Raw genomic sequence first — 20,821 nt, 5'->3', positions numbered from 1 at the left:
GCATCTAGCTCACCCTGAGAAGTAAGTGAGCAACTTGATAAGCAAGAAAGTAATAGTAGCTTAAAACTATAGCGAAGGAAGTTAGAATCACGAGATGTTTGATTCCACATAGAAACTAAAGATAATGTCTTACCATATCTCTCTGAGTTGTTTCAGGAACTTAAACCCCCAACAAATGGAACCGCTGGCACATACACCTCAGATAAAGGGGAACTGAGGAATGAACTCTGACAAGAGTTCTTTGTTCTAAATTTCTTCCTGAAGGGCCTGGAGGAGGTCATCCTCACAAGCCAGAATTTACATTCTTTTTTGCGGATCCCAAATTTTTAGATAAAGCTCTGCCTCCTGAACCAACGGCAAATCAGAAAATCTTTGAATCCACCTATGACCCGTGCCCTCCCTGACCCAGACATCCTGCCTTTCTAGGTCAAACCAATATATAGTTGCCATGTATTGATTTATGACTTTGCCTGTAACCTCTGCCTCCCTACCTTTACAAACTCTTACCTGTAATCCATCAGGGACTTCAGGTCTTAAGCATGAGCTGCCTGATTCTCCTTGCTGGGTGTCCTGCAAAAAAGGCCCCATTTTCTCTGGCTGCAATCCCAATGCCAGTGCTTGGTTTTGCTGCACCAGGTGAGAAGACCCCAGTTTGGTTCGGTAACAGCAAGAGTTGTGAGTGGACTTCTGCTATTACCTTTTAAAGTGAGCTAACTTTGGCTTCCCTGTTCTTTATCCCCTGGGTCTAACAGTTTTCTGGGCTCTGCTGGGAGTTCTATCTCTTGTGACTGGACAGTGGCCATCAGGACCCAGAATGGAAAGTTGTCTGAATCTGAAATAGTGAATATGGGATGCCATCACCTTATTCCTGCTCATCACCCATAAGGGTTGGGCATGGACCCTGATCACAAAGATTCTGACAAAGCTTTATATCTATTTATGGGTGGTTAATTTTACCATTCTGATTGATAGCAGCCCCAAAGAAATACTAATGCAAATCACAATAGCCAGCACTTTCAATTACATCCCATGTGATTGAAAAGATAGCTATGTATATATGCTACCACATAGGTGCATGGCTATATATGTAGATACGTGACTTTTGTTGTCTTGCTATCCTGGAAATCTATAGCAGAATCTATATGGAAATGATAACCCTCTGTCATTCTATATCTGATTCACTGAGAACACATCTGCCCCTCCTAGCCCTCCAAGATTTTTTTCTTTCATTATAAACCATAAATCCTGTCCCCAAGTTTGTAGAGCTGGAAATCATTTGAATTTGTGGGCTGGATTTGTTAGAAATGTTTTTTGCAGTAAATGTGAAATGAGATGAATGTTAAATTGTGCAGTGTTTTTTTCTTCTTCTGATTTAATGGTGACTATTATGCTTAGGTCTTGCTTTGTTTCATTAGTTGAGTCATTTTAAAGAAGAATGACCTGTCCTGAGATTCTCTTCTAAAGTTCCGTATTTGACCAAGCACAGCTGGCTGGTTTTGTAAATGTCATTACTAAGCAAAGTTCTTTTCCAATGAGTGGCTTTCTGGTAACTCAGCTGGGTCCTTGGTGCGCTCCACACATGGTCACACATTGTCACATACTCCAAGGCAATTCTTCAAACCTCAGTGTTCCTTGTTAACCCATCCAATCTTTTCTATCTTCACTTATTCTCAGTAAATAACTGCCCAAACAGTTCAGTGACCAGGTGAAAACTTCTTCAACTTCCATACTTACAGCCTCATACTCTTTATGTCTTCACGACTGACCTTACAGGTGAAACGTTGTCTTTGGTCAAGCCTGGTCCTCTATTTGTACTTCTGTTTCTCTACTGCCCTCCTTCTCTTCTGGGCACATCAGGCATTCCCTCCTGAATTTTCCATTTCTTCTCATTGTCTCCTTCCCTCTGCCTGCAAAACCACAAAGTCTCTTCTAGCTTATCAAAGAAATAACCTTCCCTAAAAACAAAATATAGTCATGTTTCTCTTCCACCCTTCACCACCAAGCTCCTCTAAAACATTCTACACCCATGTAGTGGGTCAAATAGTGTCCCAACAAAATTCATGTCCACCCAGTCATACAGAAGGAGACAGGGAAATACTGGGTAGAAGAGGGCAGCTCCCTGGCAAAGGCCCACCCTCAAGCCTGAAGACTCATGGCCCTACATGAGACAGGCGTTTCTGTTTTCACACCCAAAAAGTTGCCTTATGGCTCACCATGCTCCCTATCCTGCCCCCATATAAACCCCGAATCCCAAACTCCAGACAAGACCCACAAGTGAGGAGACAAGGAGGCAAGTAGACCAGCAGGCCAGTGATAGCAGAATGACATGGCAGAGAAACAGAGAAGAGGAGGGATGTCTGGACACAGAGGGGAGTTTGGCCAGGGGCGGTCGGAGAAGAGTCTGGCCACTGGGTTGACTGACTCCCAAGGAAGATCACCTTCCCACTCCATCCCCCTTCTGGCTCCCCATCCGTCTCTCTGAGAGCCATCTTCACCACTCAATAAAACCTTGCACTCATCCTTTGAGCCTGTGTGTGATCTGATTCTTTTAGGATACTGGGTAACAGCTTGGGATACAGAAGGCTGTCACATCGGGCCCCTCTCTGCCCTTGTGATAAGGCAGAGGGTCCATTGAGCTGATTAACACACAAGCCATCTGCAGATGGCCAAGCTAAAGGAGCACACTGTAACACATGCCCACTTGGGCTTTGGGAGTCACAGACACCCACCCCTAGATGCAACTACGGGGCCGAGAGCCCAAAGCACTCTCGCCAGCCTCTCTGTACCTACCTGTCTGTATGCTCCCCCTAGGGGTTTGAGTGCAGGGTGACCAAACAGGCAAGCCACATCCCTGTTTGGTCACTCCACACCCAAGTCAGGGAACTCTCCCATTTTACTAGAGCCTCAGAATGTGAGCTTATTTGGAAATAGAGTCTTTGCAGAATTAATTACTTAAGAATCATTAGATTTAAATAATCAGAGATCTATGGTGGGCTGTAAATCCAATGACTGGTGTCTTTATAAAGAAAGGAGAGGGATATTTTGATATACTGAGAGACACAGAGAAGGCCATGTGAAGACAGAGGCAGAGATTAGAGCAATGCAGCCACAAGCCAAGGAATGTCTGGAGCTCCCAGAAGCTGGAACAATCAAGGAAAGATCCTTCCTTCAAGTCGTCTGAGAAAGTATGGCCTGATACTGTTATTTCGGGCTGCCAGCAGTACAAGAGAATGAATCTCTGATGCTTTAAGCCACCCAGGTTTTGGCAATTTGTTATGGCAGCCCTAGGAAATTAATAAAATCCTCCTTCCTCCTGCTTACCGGATGTTTGAGCAAGAATCATAACTGAAATTTTATTGAGCACCTTATATATTCCTATTTCCAAGTTTGTTTTCTGTTTTCTTTTTTATTATTTTATTTTAAATAGAGACAGAGTCTTACTCTGTTACCCAGGCTGGAGTACAATGGTGCAATGATAGCTCACTATAATCTCAAATTTCTGGACTCAAGTGATCTTCCCACCTCAGTCTCTCCAGTAGCTGGGACTGCAGGCGCACATCACCATGCTCGGCTAACTTTTTAAATTTTTGTAGTGACATGATCTCACTTTGTTGCCCAGGCTGGTCTTGAACTCCTAAGCTCAAGCGATCCTCCTGCCTCAGCCTCCCAAAATCCTGGGACTGCAGGCGTGAGCCATCATGTCCAGCCTATTCCAACTTCTTTATACATATATCTCATTTGATCTTTAGTCTCTTAGAGGTAGGGGCCATTATTATCCAAATTTATATAGATGAAGTAACTGAAGCTTAGAGTGCTTACAAGATCACACAGCTAAAGGGGAGAGTTAGGGTTCAGGCCCAGGTCTAGCAGATTCCATAGTCCAAACTGTCAATCATAATCACAACTGGCTACTACATGATCCTCAATTTCTTGCAATTTGGGTTCCACTCAAAATATGACAATATTTCCTTAATAACTAACTGTAGTGTTTTTCTGGTCCACTGTATAACATTTCATATTTAGCCCTGTTGACCTAAAAAGAAGAGACTGAGGCACAAAATATAATTTATTGATTTACACTTAGAGACAAGGTCTTGCTCTGTTACCTAGGCTGGAGTGCAGTGGTGTGACAATGGCTTGCTGCAGCTTTGAACACCTGGGCTCAAGGGATCCTTCCACCTTAGCCTCCTGAGTAGTTGAGACAAGTGTGGGCCAGTGCTTCCAGCACAAAATATAATTTAAAGAATGTACTTGCGCCAAAGTGAGGACAGCTTCCAGGAAGGCTCAGACTCAGTTAACCTCGGATGTGAGCTCTGTTTGACCTTTGTTACAAGCAGATTTTGTTTTTCTTTTGTTTTTGGATGGGGTCTCACACTGTTGCCCAGGGTGGAGTAGGGTGGCACAATAATGGCTCACTTCACCCTCAAACTCCTTGGCTCAAGTGACCCTCCCACCTCAGCCTTGTAAGTAGCTGGGACTACAGGTGTGCGTCACCACGCCTGGATAATTTTTTAATATTTTGTAGAGATGGGAATCTTGCTATGTCTCCCATGCTGGTCTCGAACTCTTGGCCTTAAGGGATCCTCCTGCCTCTGCCTCCCAAAGCACTGGGATCGCAAGCATGGCGTGAGTCACTGCACTGGGCCACAAGCAGATTTTTTTTTTTTTTTTTGAGATGGAGTCTCGCTCTGTCACCCAGGCTGGAGTCCAGTGGCATGATCTCGGCTCACTGCAACTTCTGCTTCCCAGGTTCAAGCGATCCTCTGCCTCAGCCTCCCGAGTAGCTGGGATTACAGGTGTGCACCACCATGCCCAACTAATTTTTGTATTTTCAGTAGAGACAGAGTTTTGTCATGTTGGCCAGGCTAGTCTCAAACTCCTGGCCTCAAGCGAATGGCCCACCTTGGCCTCCCAAACACAAGCAGATTTTTAAAGACAAAAATGAGGTACAGTGACTACAGAGTGTGGGCTACAGTGTCCAGTGAGGCATTGTTACATTAATTTACAACTACCTGTGGCAATGGCAAGCAGTTTTAAGAGACGAATACATAGCTCGAGAGGGTACAGTTGCTGTCTCATGCTAATGCTTCTCTGGGCCTGATGATTTAAAAGGACTCACATTCCTCAGATAAAAATTATTTTTCCCTTAATCCCTTCTTGTAACTCCTCCATCCACATGGAAAAGTACTCATTTTCTTACCCTGATTCTTCACGGATGTCTTTTCCACAGTGGCATCTGCTTAACTCTCTTCTACCTCTGCACTCCCTTCCCCAGAGACATGGTCTACCTCCACAGCTTCAATCATCTCTTCTACCTCAAAAATGCTGCCCACCTTTGGGGAACCGGCTTCAAACCAGCATTGCCGTCTTCTTCCTCCAGCCCTCCTCCCGGAGGTCCCGCAGCAAACTTACTCATGTGATCACCCTTGCAAAAGTGCCTCTCACTCTAGATTAGCTCTGATTATAGAACCATCTCTGCCCTGTAAGACTCATGGCCACATGTGATACCTCCCCTCTATCCGTGTTATTATGACAGATATATATTTGGTTTTCATCAAGGATTCCCGGTTCTCAGCCCCAGTAGCCCTTGTTATTTCGGACTAGTACAGTAAGAATATTTTTTGCTAAAGTATTTGGCCTTTTGGTTTTGGTTCCTAAAGTAGCTCCTGAAGGATAAAGGTGAAAGACAATCTTTTATTATTTACAAGTCCTTTCAAATACATCTGAGCTTATGTGAATGAGGCAATGTTTGGAAAGTCCCTGAAACCACTGGATGGGGGTTGGTTGCCAGAGGAAGCAGCTTTGTGCTTAAAGGGTTGGGACTTTCAGCCTCACCCACCAACCTCCAGGGAAGGGACAGGGCCAGTGGCTTCCTCAATCATGCCTACATAATGAAGCCTCCAGAAAAACCCAAAGGACAGGGTTTGGAGAATTTCCAGATGGTTGAACATGTGGAGGCTCCTGGAGGGTGGTGCTCCAGGGAAGACCTAGAAGCTCTGTTCCCTTCCACACACCAGACCCTATATGTCACTTCATCCACATTCTTTGTAATATTCTTTAAAACGTGAAAGGAAAATAAATCTTGAAACCCAAAAATCACTAAGCTAAAAGGGAAAGTCGAGCTCGGAACAGCTTAGGGTAAACCTGCCTCCCATTCTATTCCAAAAAAAAAGATAGCTACTAATGTCAGAGGCACGTGAACCAGAGCAACTCCGTCTTAAATAGGAACTAGGTAAAATGAGGCTGAGACCTACTGGGCTGCATTCCCAGATGGTTAAGGCATTCTAAAGTCACAGGATGAGATAGGAGCTCAGCACAAGATACAGGTCTTAAAGACCTTGCTGATAAAACAGTTTGCAGTAAAAAGCCAGCCAAAACCCACCAAAACCAAGATGGCCACAAGAGTGACCTTTGGCTGTCCTCGCTGCTACATTCCCACCGGTGCCATGACAGTTTACAAATGCCATGACAACGTCAGGAAGTTACCCTGTATGGTCTAAAAAGGGGAGGCATGAATAATCCATCCCTTGCTTAGCATAGCATCAAGAAATGCCCATAAAAATGGGCAACCAGCAGCCCTCAGAGCTACTCTGCCTATGGAGTAGCCATTCTTTTATTCCTTTACTTTCTTAATAAACTTGCTTTCACTTTACTGTATGGACTCACCCTGAATTCTTTCTTAGGCAATATCCAAGAACCCTCTCTCGGGGTCTGGATCTGGACCCCTTTCCTGTAACACTAAGATTAAAAAAAAAAGTTACATACCTCTGTCACAATTTGTGGGCAAAGGACAGACAGAGCTCAAAGTCACCCCTCTGCTCACTGAGATAAATGCATATCGGATTGCTTCCTTGGAGAGGCTAATCAGAAACTCAAAATACAACCATTTTTCTCTTATCTACCTATGACCTGGAAGCCCCCACCCCGCTTCAGTTGTCCTGCCTTTCTGGATTGAACCAATGTACATCTTGCATATATTGATTGATATCTCATGTCTCCCTAAGATGTATAAAACCAAGCTCGCCCCAACCAAGCTTGGGCACATGTCATCAGGACCTCCTGAGGCTGTGTTCTGGGTGTGTTCTTAACCTTGGCAACATAAAATACTTCCTAAACTGATTGAGACTTGTCTCAGATACTTTTTGGTTTACAATAATAAACTGGTTATAGAGTTCATAAACCACTCTAGCAAATTATTCAAAACCAAGGAGGCGGTCATGGGAATCCCAATTTATAGCCAGTCAGTCAGAAGCACGGGTAAAATAATCTGGGGCTTGCAACCGGCATTTGATATGGGGCCAGTCTTGTGGGACTGAGCCCTCACCCTGTGGGATCTGATGCTATCTCCAGGTAGACCATGTCAGAATTGAAGTAGAGAACACCCAGGTGGTGTCTGCTGCAGCACTGCTTGCTTGCTTGGTGTGGGTGGGAAATGCCCTGCGACATTTGTGAGCATCCCGTCCCCTGCTCTTGACATTTAGTCACAGAAGTCTTCTGTATGGATTGTCATGGGGTGAGAAAATAGAAAAAACACAGTGGGTTTGTTATTTCCACACTCTACCCCCACGGAGTTAGTGTATGAATCTTATTGTTGATTCTTCTTTCTTAATCTCTTGCAAAACTCTCCTCTTCTCTCCATCCTTTTGTCAATGTTTGAGTCAGGCTCTGTCTCTCATTTAATTTGTTGCAATGGCCTCCTATCTTCATTGTCCCCATCTCCAATCCATGCTTCACACTACTGCTCCTGCCATGTGTTTATCCAAACACATGGATTTCCTTGTTGAAAATCCCAAATGGGTCCTCATTGTCTAGAGAGCAGGTCCAGGTGCTGCCTCTGCATTTTCTTACCCCTCCATAATTTTGTCTCAATGTGGAATACCTATGTAAACCAAAAATAAAAGTCTAAGCCCCGCGAACATGTGAATGGACCCCTCCTCTTGGCAAGGGCATTTCAAAGCTAACTTGAAAAACTGGCTCAGGTCATGATGGGCAGGGGCCATCTGACATGCCTCATTATACCCTCCTCCTTTTTGGAATTACTGATAAAACAGACTCTTTACGTCTGACAAGTAACATTTACAATGTATTCTCTCTGAAGCCTGCTACCCGGAGGCTTTACCTGCATGATAAAACTGGATTCCACATCCCCTAATCTTGACCTAGACATTCCTAAGTTTTAGACAATAACAACTATTTCAACCAATTGCCCATCAGAAAAATTTTGAATCTACCCTTAACCTGGTAGCCCTCCCTCATCCCAATGCCCCATTTTGAGTTGTCGCACCTTTCTGGACTGAACCAATGTATATCTCACATGTATTTGATTGATGTCCCATGTCTCCCTAAAATGTAAATGAAACTAAGCTGTACCCCAACCACCTTGGGCACATGTTCTCAGGATCTCGTGAGGGCTGTGTCATGGTTCATTGGGCACTCATATTTGGCTAGAATAAATCTCTTCAAATATTTTAGAGTTTGACTCTTTTCATAGACACCAAGTTTTACCTTATACCTCTTAGCCCCAACTTCAATATTCCCTAGAGCAATTTGTCAATCTATTTGTCATTATTGACTTTCTACCACATCCACCTCCTGTTAAGCCAAGTTTAGCCTAAAGCTGCCTCCTTACATATTTTAAATTTGGCCCAAAGGTTTTTCTGTACATTGTGAACTATAACAAGTGGAGGTGTAAACAGAACACAGCCTACACTTGCGCCAGTCACCTGGTTTTAGCCAATCAAATGTAGCCGACTGTTCGAACTGTGTTCAAATAAGGCAACACCACCATGTAACCAATCCAGCTGTTTCTGTACCTCACTTTCTTTTTTTGCACATCACTTCCTTTTTCTATCCATAAATCTTCCACCATGTGGCTGCACGGGAGTGTCAGAGTCTACTCTGGCTTGGGAGGCTGCCCGTGAATCATTCATTGCTCAATTAAACTCCTTTAAATTTAATTAGGCTGAAGTTTTTTTTTATCACTTCTTTTTTTTTTTTTTGAGACAGAATTTCACTCTTGTTGCTCAGGCTGGAGTGCAATGGCGTGATCTCGGCTCACTGCAACCTCCACTTCCTGGGTTCAGCGATTCTCCCGCCTCAGCCTCCTGAGTAGCTGGGATTACAGGCATGTGCCACCACACCCGGGTAACTTTGTATTTTTAGTAGAGACGAGGTTTCTCCATGTTGGTCAGGCTGGTCTCAAACTCCTGATCTCCGGTGATCCGCCTGCCTCAGCCTCCCAAAGTGCTGGGATTACAAGCGTGAGCCACCGTGCCCGGCTTTTTATCACTTCTTTGATATTTTTTCCCTAATTGTTCCTCCTCATGAAACTGTAATGTAACAGCACAGATACACTGTCTATGTGTTTATGTTCTGTGACCCTTTGAAGGTCACAAACCCTGTAATATCTACGATCATTTTGTCCCCGCCAAAAAACAGTTTTCTGCCAGGTGTGGCGGCTCATGCCTGTAATCCCAACATCTTGGGAGGCCAAGGCGAGAGGATCGCTTGAGGCCAGGAGTTCCAGACCAGCCCAAGCAACATAGTGAGACCTCCATCTCTATAAGAAATTTTTTAAAACCTAGTGGGGTATGGGCATGCCCATAGTCCCAGCTACTTGGGAGGCTGAGGTGGGAGGATTGCCTGAACGCAGGAAAGTCGAGGCTGCTGTGAGCTGAGGTTGCACCACTGCACTCCAGCCTTGACAAAGTGAGATCCTGCCTCAAAAAAAAGAAGAACCAGTTTTATACCCTTGAAGACAATATTACTCCTTGCCCCCATATCTGCCGTTGAGAATGCACATCCTAGAGAGAATACGAACTTTGGAATCAGAACCAGACTCAAATTTCCACTCTGAGATGTGTAAGCTGTGTGATATATGATATGAACAAGTTGTTCAGTGTTCTCTCTGATCTTCAATGCTCCCGTGCTGGCAGCTAAGATATTCAGTGAGACCGCACTACAGTCCAACTTTCCTTCTGCCCAATCCTGCTTTCCTTCTTTCCCTTTCCCATCAACAGATGTTGATGCCAAGGTCACTCCCTGATAAACTTCCTGCATGTTGATCTCCAGCTCAGAGAGTCTGCTTTCTGGGGCACAGCCTTTCACAGTGCCCTGTTTGTCACAGGGCGAACCCCAAAACTGCGGTTCAGCCTGGGATCCCACGTGGGTTCTTGGCTTTGCGTAGGAAAGAATTCAAGAGTGAGCTGACAGAGTAAAGTGAAAGCAAGTTTATTAAGAAAGCAAAGGAGGCCGGGCACGGTGGCTCACGCCTGTAATCCCAGCACTTTGGGAGGCCAAGGCGGGCAGATTGCCTGAGGTCGGGAGTTCAAGACCAGCCTGACCAACATGGAGAAATCCCGTTTCTGCTTAAAAAAAAAAAAAAATTAGCCGGTCATGGTGGCGCATGCCTGTAATCTCAGCTACTCGGAAGGCTGAGGCAGGACGATCACTTGAACCCAGGAGGCGGAGGTCACAGGTGAGCCAGATTGCACCATTGCACTCCAGCCTGGGCAACAAGAGTGAAACTCCGTCTCAAAAAAAAAAAAAAGCAAGCAAGCAAAGGAATAAAAGAGCGGCTATCCCATAGGCAGAATGGCAGCATGGGCTGCTTGACGGAGCATACTTACGGTTTTTTATTGATTATTTGCTGTGTGAGGGGTGGATTATTCATTCGGGAAAGAGGTGGGGAGTTCTCGGAACTGAGGGTTTCTCCCCCTTTTAGACTCTATAGGGTAACTTCCAGACACTGCCATGGCATTCGTAAACTGTCATGAGCTGGTGGGAGTGTCTTTTGGCATGCTAATGAGTTATAATTAGCATTTAATGAGCAGTGAGGACGACCAGAGTCACTTTCACTGCCATCTTGGTTTTGGAGGGTTTTGGCCCGCTTCTTCACCACATCCTGTTTTATCAGCCAGGTCTTTGTGACCTGAAGCTTGTTCGGTCCTGCCGAACTCCTATCCCATCCTGTGACAAAGGATGCTTAACCTCCTGGGAATGCAGCCTGGCAAGTCTCAGCCTCACTTTACTCAGTCCCTGTTCAAGATGGAGCCGCTCCCATTCAGACACCTCTGACATGTTTACTACTGCCTGGCACAGAGGTAGGGCTCCGTAAATGTGAATTATCGCCTTCCTGATTCTGACCAAGCTTCCTGGGTTGCCACTTACACTGCTTGTTGGTACATATTCCGGACACTTTCCTCTGCTCTAAAGTCACCTTCTTGAAGCCTTTTCTGACTGACTACTTTCCCAGGGATAGAGAGTAACTACCTCCTTGATGCCCCATAGCATTTCCTATTTGCCTCAGTTAACATGTCGCTGTACTGGCTCAGCACAGACATGGATTGCTGAGTGAACAGGAAGTTCTGCCTGTCTAGCAGGATAATTTTCTGTTGTCAGAAGCTGGGTCCACCTGCCTGGTGCCTATCCCAGGGCAAAGAATATGTATCATTTCTGGATTCCTGGCCCTGCCCCACTTTGTTTATAATGTCCCAAAACACCTACTTATGTAAGCAGTGCAAGGTTCCAATTTTATTAGAAGCAATTCTATGGAAGGCTTTGAATGCTAAGAGTGTATACCTAGTTGGTGGCCAATTATTTCCAGTGCTTTGGGAAAATGGAGCATGATAAAAAAAAAATAAGAACATAATGGGGTGCAGTGGCTATGCCTGTAATCCCCAAATTTTGAGAGGCCAAGGCAGAAGGATCTATCGAGCCCAGGAGTTTGAGACCAGCCTGGGCAACACGGTGAGACCTCCAACTCTACAAAACAATTTTTAAAAATTAACCGTGTTTAGTGGTGCATACCTGTAGTTGCAGCTAGTGGGGAGGCTGAGATGGGAGGATGACTTGCACCTAGGAGAGGTTGAGGCTGCAGTGAGCTATGATTGCGCCACTGTACTGCAGCCTGGGCAACAGAGCAAGACCTTGTATCAAAAAAAAAAAAGAATAAGAAGATAACATTAAACTTTGCTTTTAGTGATCTTCAAGGGAGCAACCTGCAAGGGTTATGGCAGTCCTTTTCAAACGGGTCCACACAATGGGATTACTTAGTCCCTCCACCAGAGACTGGGATTTCTGATCTAGAGTATGACCAAGTGTATTAGTCTGTTCTCACACTGCTATAAAGAACTACTGGAGACTTGGAAATTTATAAAGAAAAGAGGCTTAATTGACTCACAGTTCCACAGGCTATATAGAAGTCATGGCTGGGGTGGCCTAAGGAAACGTATAATCATGGCAGAAGGGCGAAGGGGAAGCAAGTACATCTTCACATGGTGGTAGGAGAGAGAGAAGTGGAAAGTGCTACACTTTTTTAAACAACTATCTCTTGTGAAAATTCACTAGAAATATCACGAGAACACTAAGGGGGAAATCTCCCTCATGATCCAATCACCTCCCACCAGGTCCCTCCCTCAATGCTGGGAATTATTGTACAATTTGACATGAGATTTGACAGAGCCAAACCATATCACCAGGGTTTTGGAAGTTTTAAAAATACTCAGATAGTTTTGGTTTGCAGACAAGCTTGGGAACCACTGGGTTGTGGGATTATTGGATATTGACAAAACCGAGATAGTGAATATAGACCACCCTTCTCAAAAGAGCTTGGCAGTGAAGAGATAAAGGTGCACAGAAGGTAGGAGATAAGAGGATACCAGGAAGGCGAGGGTTTATTTGTTTACAATATGGATAACTTGAGAATCCTTATCAGCTGAAGGGAAAAATCCAAAAGGCAGTGGAGACTGAAGCTTCTAGAATAATCCCTGGAGGTGATGGGTCAGTGGCACTAATGAAGAGATTTATTTTATTTTTTATTTTTGAGTCAGGGTCTCTCTCTGTCGCCCAGGCTAGAATTCAGTGGCACGCTCATGGCTCACTGCAGCCTTGGACTCCTGGGCTCGAGCAATCCTCCCACCTCCGCTTCCCAAAGTTCTGGGATTATGGGTGTGAGCCACCAGCCCCAGCAACAAGCAGATGCCTTAAAAAGACACCTCTCCAAGGCACTGGGGGCATCCTTCCCAAACCAGATAGGATTATTACCTTCCTAAATACCCCGGTGTCTCTCTGTTGCCTACAAAATGAAATAAAAACTCTTTAGTGTAGCATAGAAGGCATTAACAAATAAAACGTATTTTTATTCTCCAACATGCCAAATGTAATTATGTTCATCATAGGAAAACTGGAAACCACAAGGGAATAAAAATAAGTAGATAGACATTACCCATAGTCTTATAGCTAACGACAACTGCTCCCAATATTTGGAGATACTTCCAATATTTCTCCCCACTGAACATCTTTTGTTGGTTGTAGGACATAGCTGGGATCACACTATAAGCATATCCAAGAAACCAGTGCAATTTCAGGCAGTATTAATAGAAACTGTGTGGAATAAAGAACGGAATGGTACCCCTTTGCTCTGCTCTTGTCAGTGTGGACACTGACTTTGCGCTGCTCTGCGGAGTGTGAAGTTTGAGTCTGAGTACCCTTTTAAGAGGATGACCAATGAGGTGGATCACATGGAGGAAGGGAACAAGCAATATGAGGCCTCTGTCAATTTAGTTTCAACTTCTGATTTTCTTTTCATTTCCTGCCATCCTGCCATATCTGGCTCTAAACCCATGCAAGCCATATCATCTGTTGGTTTCCCAGGGATCCAAACATTTACACTCATCTGTGTCCTCTGCACACTTCCCTTTGCTTTGAATTGCCCCTTCTTCCTCCAAAGTCCAGCTCTGAGAAGGCATCTACGAGGCCCCACAATGGAATAAATCATTCTGTGTTCTCAGAGCACTTTCAGTATTTCTTATATTACTGCCACCATACAAGTTATAGAATAAGCATGAAAGTTATTTTTGTATGGGTGTCTCTCCCTGGGAACAACATCATGGCTGATTCAACTTTATGACTCTTCCATAAACCCTGCACAGTTCCTGGAAAATAGTCTATTTATTTATATTTATTACATTCTACCTTGTTATAGGAATAACTTAAGAAAGCTTACAAGGATACTTGAAATGTAAGCTCACATAAATTATATGTCGGGTTTTTTTAAGGTAAAAAACAGACAACAAAGTAAAATTTTAAAAAAAGCTATGATTGCAAATTATTACAACAATCACACCAGTTTCAAGAGGGGCAGCACTTGGCTCTGGGCTTTCTAGCAGCTAAAGTGAAAGGGTCAACTTCCGGGCCATACAAGTCACAATGTCCATGGTTGGATGTGGGTAGGTGAGAGCAAGACAATTAATTACTCAATACTTTTTGGCATCAAGATAAAATAGGAATTTCTCCTAAGGAATCCTAATGAAGAGGACTTCATTTGGCATGATAAAAAACATTTTTGTTTCAGTTTTCTAATGCTACATAGGAAACTACTCCAAAGATGGGTGGCTAAGATGACAATTTATTCTTATTATTCATGGTTCTGAGGGTTGATAGGCTTAACTAGGTGGTTCTCACTTGGGATCTTTTATAACGTTGGGGTCAGATGGCAGCTGAATCTGATCATTCACTTGAATGTCTGATACCTGGGCTGGAACAACTGGAGAATCTGGGAGGTTGATCAAACACTCTCAATGCAGACCCTCCATTTGGATAACTTGAACTTCTTCACAGCATGCCAGCTGGTTTTCCCCAGAGGAAGCATATCAAGAGAGTCAGACGGAAGCTGGGAAGCTTCGTAGGATATGGGCTTGGGAGTCTCACAGAACCACTTCAACTACATTCTGTTAATGAAAGCAGTCACAGGCAAACCCAATCTCAAGCAAGTAGAGGAAGAGAATACATCTCTCAGCTGGGCTCGGTGGCTCACGCTTGTAATCCCAGCACTTTGGGAGGCCGAGGCGGGCAGATCACGAGGTTAGGAGATCGAGACCACGGTGAAACCCCGTCTCTACTAAAAATACAAAAAAATCAGCCGGGCGTGGTGGTGGGCGCCTGTAGTCCCAGCTACTCGGAGAGGCTGAGGCAGGAGAATGGCGTGAACCCGGGAGGTGGAGCTTGCAGTGAGCCGAGATTGCGCCACTGCACTCCAGCCTGGGCGACACAGCGAGACTCTGTCTCAAAAAAAAAAAAAGACTACATCTCTCAATGGGGAAATTGCTTGTAAAGGGAGTGAAGGAATTAGCAGAGGCCATCTTGGAGACAAGCTACTATAATTCTAAACATGTTTAAAATATATGTAATTCTTCATAGATTTTTTTTTCTTTTTTTTGAGACGGAGTCTTGCTCTGTCACCCAGGCTGGAGTGCAGTGGCACGTTCTCGGCTCACTGCAAGCTCCGCCTCCTGGGTTCACACCATTCTCTCGCCTCTGCCTTCCAAGTAGCTGGGACTACAGTCACCCGCCATGGCGCCCGGCTAATTTTTTGTATTTTTAGTAGAGACGGTGTTTCACCATGTTAGCCAGGATGGTTTCGATCTCCTGACCTCATGATCCGCCCGCCTCGGCCTCCCAAAGTGCTGGGATTACAGGTGTGAACCACTGCGCCCGGCCCATAGACTATTTCTTATAACATCTTTTCAGCATAGTCTGTGACACTGATTTATTCATAAGTCTATGCTTTCATTCAACAAATAGTTATGAAGTATTTTCAGTGAAAGGTAGTATACAGTAGTGGTTAAAAGCAAGGATGAATCTAGGCTTTTCCACTTGTTAGTGGTGTGACCTTAGAAGTTACTTTACTTCACTGTGTCAGTGATATAATTTGGCTGTGTCCCCACCCAAATTTCATCTTGAATTGTAGCTCCCATAATTCCCTGGTGTTGTGGGAGGGACCCAGTGGGAGATAACTGAATCATGGGGGTGGTTTCCCCCATACTGTTCTCATGGTAGTGAATACGTCTCACGACATCTGATGGCTTTATAAGGGGAAACCCCTTTGCTTGGCTCTCATTCTCTTGTCTGCTGCCATGTGAGACGTGTCTTTTGTCTTCCACCATGATTATGAGGCCTCCCCAGCCACATGGAACTGTGAGTCCATTAAAACTCTTTGTTTTGTAAATTGCCCTGTCTCAGGTGTGCCTTTATCGGCAGTGTGAAAACGGACTAATACAGTCAGTTTCTTCATCTACAAATGGAAAGAAACAGTAGTGTATACATCAGAAAGATTGTTCTGAGGGTAAACTGAGCTAACAACTGTAAAGTACATGTATTAATCTATGAGCACAGTAAGTTCTCAACAAGTGTTAGCTTCTATAATTACCATCAGCACCATTATCACCATTGCATGCCAGGTACTATGTTTTCCAGAGCACAAAGCAAATTTAGTAAGAAGGAATTTTCTGGGCCGGGCGCGGTGGCTCACGCTTGTAATCCCAGCACTTTGGGAGGCCGAGGCAGGCGGATCACGAGGTCAGGAGATCGAGACCACGGTGAAACCCCGTCTCTACTAAAAATACAAAAAAATTAGCCGGGCGTGGTGGCGGGCGCCTGTAGTCCCAGCTACTCGGAGAGGCTGAGGCAGGAGAATGGCGTGAACCCGGGAGGCGGAGCTTGCAGTGAGCCGAGATTGCACCACTGCACTCCAGCCTGGGCGACAGAGCGAGACTCCGTCTCAAAAAAAAAAAAAAAAAGAAGGAATTTTCTGGAAACAGGCAAAAATGCCATGGTCTGTTTCTCTCTGCTGCATACTCAGAACTGCCAGTAGAAAAAGCAGCATACATTTGGTGAGCAATTTCTATGTGCCAAGTGCTGAATACTACACACACGTATTTCCTTCAATCTTCACAAAGCCCTAAGAAACAAAGGAACTGACAGATTAGGTCATGGGCCCAAGTTTACCTAGCTGGTAACAGAAAGAGCTGGAATTTGAACCCAGGTTCTTAGTCATTACTTAGCCTGCCAAAAGGATAAAAGGTAGTCTTCACAAAACTTTTATTAGGGGCCAGAATTGAGTCATGTGCTGCTGAAGTGCTTGTATTCATAACCCTGGACTTCTTATCAGTTTACAAGGTATTTTCTCTCAAAAGGTGTTGTCATCCTTTTTACAGATAGGGAAGCTGAAGTTCACAGAAGTGGTTTGCCCAAGGTGGCAGAACCAGGATTCAAATCCAGACCTACTCTGGTCTAAATCCTAAGCTTCTCCACTGAACCAAGATGCCTCTTATTCTATCAAACTTAGTAATAGAAAAGTAGTTTTTAAAAAGGATGTGATCTGGATATCCAGCTCTTTACTGATCTACGTGGCACAGAGTAGATGCTCAATAATATTTTGTTATATATTTGTTCTGTCCAGAGAAGGGGACTAGCAAAGTGGGCACAGCAGAAGCCGAAGAAGTATGGGGATGGAGGTGGGTTGCAGTTTAAAGTGGCAACAGAGCATTCCAGATATGATTTACTACAAAGTCAAGGACAGAAAGAACATTCTGGAGTGTCAGGTCAAGGAGGGACTAATTAATAAGAATCTAGAAGGGGGTCAGTAGAAGAAGAGTGGAGGAGTAGGAGGCTGTGGTCAGGGAAGGGGACTGCATCATCCTAGGAATGACACAGTGCCATGTGATAACAAGGACAAGGGAGTGGCAATGTTAGGGGTAGTTCAGTAGAGAATAAGTAAAAGGGTCAGGAGAGATGAGGCAATACAGAACTGTGAGGTCAGGTTCTTTATGTGGGCATCCTCACTATGACTACTGCTGTCATCATTATGGAGAAGAAGGTAGAGAAGAGAGGAGAAGACAGTAAGCCTGCTGCAAAAACCATCACAGAAGACAAAAGCACATCCTTGGGCTAAGCAAGTGTATTAGTCAGAGTTCTTCAGAGAAACTGAATCAATAGGAGAGACAGGGTGAGAGAGAGGAGGTTTATTATGGCAACTGGTTCACACAGTCATGGAGGCTGTGAAGTACCATGATCTGCTGTCTGCAAGATGGCAGAACCAGGAAAGCCCGTGGTGTAATTTAGTCCAAGGGCCTGAACTAGGGGAGCCGATGGTGTCACTCTGAGTCTCAGGCCAAAGGCCTAGGAACTGGACAACAGTAGGTGGAGTGGAGGGATTGTTGGTGGGAGAGAATCACTCTTTCTCTACCTTTTTGTTCTATCTGTGCCCTCAAGGGATTGGATGATGCCCTCCCACATTAATGAGGGTGAATCTTCTGCATTCAGTCTACTGATTCCAATGCTAGTCTCTTCCAGAAACACCCTCCCAGATACAGCCAAAAATAATGTTTTACCAACTACATGGGCATCCCCTAGCTCCATCAAGTTGACGTATGATATTAACTGTCACAGCAGGTACCAACATTGAGAAAGTTTATATAACCAGATCATTTGGATTGTAAAAGAGAGAGGGATGTGAGAGGGAGGGAACGTCCTTGAGGGTGGGCATGGGCTGTCTTGTTCATCTTTGTATTTTCTTCAGAAATTACCATATTTCTGGCTCATAGTAGGTCTTGGTAGAGCTTTGCTGAACTCAATTGTGATAACATTGTTTTGTTCTTATATCAATAGAAAATTACTTTATCTCTGAGATATTAATTTTAAAGTATCTTAAATAGGTCCAGCACGGTGGCTTATGCCTGTAATCCTAGCATTTTGGAAGGCTGAGGCAGGCGGATCACTGAAGGTCAGGAGTTCGAGACCAGCCTGTCTAACATGGTGAAACCCTGTCTCGACTAAAAATACAAAAATTAGCTGGATGTGGTGGCATATGTCTGTAATTCCAGCTACTTGGGAGGCTGAGGCATGCGAATCACTTGAACCTGGGAGGCGGAGGTTGCAGTGAGCTGAGCTCACGCCACTGCACTCCAAAATCCAGCCTGGGTGACAGAGTGAATCTGTCTCAAAAAAAATAAAAAATACAGTTAACAAAATGTAAGAAGAACAATTAAATTTTTAAAAGAAATATTTTTAAAAAAGAAAAAATAAAGTATCTTAGAATAGCTAGAAGAACATTTTCATTATTCGTGAGTACTTTCCTCCTTTTTTGTGTGTGTTGCATAAAAATGGCCTTTATTATTTTAATGTTAATTACAAAAATAACACATGCTTAGAACTTACAGAATATATGCATTCACAAGACACAACCATCAAACCAAAACAAATCTCCCGTAATCTCACTAGCCAGTGATATGGTTTGGATTTGTGTCTCTGCCAAATCTCATGTTAGAAGAGTAATGTAATCCCCAGCGTTGGAAGTGGGGTGTGGTGGGAGGTGTTTGGGTCATGGGGGCGGATCCCTCATGGCTTGGTGCTGTCCTTGCCATAGCGAGTGAGTGCCTGCAGGATCTGGTTCTTTAAAAGTGTGGCATCTTTCCCCATCTTTCTTGCCCCTGCTCCTGCCACATGAGACAGCTGTTCCCCCTTCACCCTCCACCGCGATTGTGAGCTTCCTGAGGCCTCCTCAGAAGCAGACGACAGGACTACACTTCCTGTACAGCCTGCAGAACCATAAGCCAATTATACCTCTCTCCCTATAAATTACACAGTGTCAGGTATTTCTTTATAGCAATGCAAGAATGACTTAATAAAGCCAGTGATAGTGTTCTTCAGGGCTTGAACTTTTAAAGTATATTTACATATTGCTGTATATACTTTGTGCTCTGTTTTCACTCAACATATTGTGGATATTTTTCTATCATAGTAAATACGGTTCTTCAATTTCCATTTTAGTGGCACATATTACTCCGTTGTTTGAATGTACTATTATTTACTTTAGTTTTTGGTGTTCTCAATTTTTTTTTTTTTGGCTATGATAAACAATGCTGTCACAAACATCCTAGTATTTAAAATCTATGTGAGAAATGAGATATTTACTTAGGTAACTTCCAGTCTGAATTACTGGATTACCAGAAGGTATGTTGTTAAGCCTTTAGATATATATTGTCAAATTTCCTTCCAGAAAGTTATACCAATTAACACTCTTGCCAGAAAGTTGTATATGACAGTGCCTGCACTCCAGCACCATGTCCAACAGAGTGCTAGTGGTCTTTATTCCTTTTCAAAAAAAGATCTTTTAGTTTGGGTCAATTGAAGGGAGTAAAAAATACAGTTTTTCAAATTTGCTTTTTTAAAACTAATGACTCTAAATATTTTTTCATATGCTCATTGGCCATCTGTACTCCTTTTTATAAAATGCTTGATCATTTATTCTACCAATTTTTCTCCAGTGGGGTGTTTGACTTTTTTAAAAAAAATAAATTTGTAGCAAATATTTTTGCCCAGTTTGTCAAAATCCTGAAGATTAAAAAATATGTAAATTTTATTATGAAAATTTTCAAACATATACACAAGTAGAGAACAGTCTATCAACCCCCCATATACCCATCAACCCATGATTCAACGATTATCAACTCATGGCCAATCAATCTTATTTCTTGTCTATCTTCCTTCCTCACCCTCTCCTCACATTATTTGATTTGATTTGATTATTCTTTTTAAGACGGTCTTGCTTTGTCGTCAAGGCTGGAGTGCAGTGGTGTGACCTCTGCTCCCTGCAACCTCTGCTTCCTGGACTCTAGCAATCCTCCCATCTCAGCCTCCCAAGTAGCCAGGACTACAGGCAAGCACCACCATGCCTGGCTAACTTTAGCAATTTTGGTAGAGTCGAAGTTTTGCCATGTTGCCCAGGCTGGTCTGAAACTCCTGGGCTCAAGCGAGCAGCCTGCCTCGGCTCCCTGAAGTGCTGGGATTACAGGCATGAGCCACAGCACCGGGCAGATGATTTTTTTTTTTTTAAGCAAATCCTTAACACCATGTCATCTCATCTGTAAATATTTTAGTATAGGGAAGACTGAAAATTTATGTTACCAATTTTTTTTTTTTTTTTTTTTTTTTTTTAGACAAGGTCTCACTCTGTCACCCAGGATGTAGTGCAATGGTGCAA

The sequence above is a fragment of the Hylobates moloch genome, unplaced genomic scaffold, assembly GCF_009828535.3.
Source record: "Hylobates moloch isolate HMO894 unplaced genomic scaffold, HMol_V3 SCAFFOLD_14, whole genome shotgun sequence".
Lineage (NCBI taxonomy): Eukaryota > Metazoa > Chordata > Mammalia > Primates > Hylobatidae > Hylobates > Hylobates moloch.
This window is presented reverse-complemented; position numbering follows the sequence as displayed.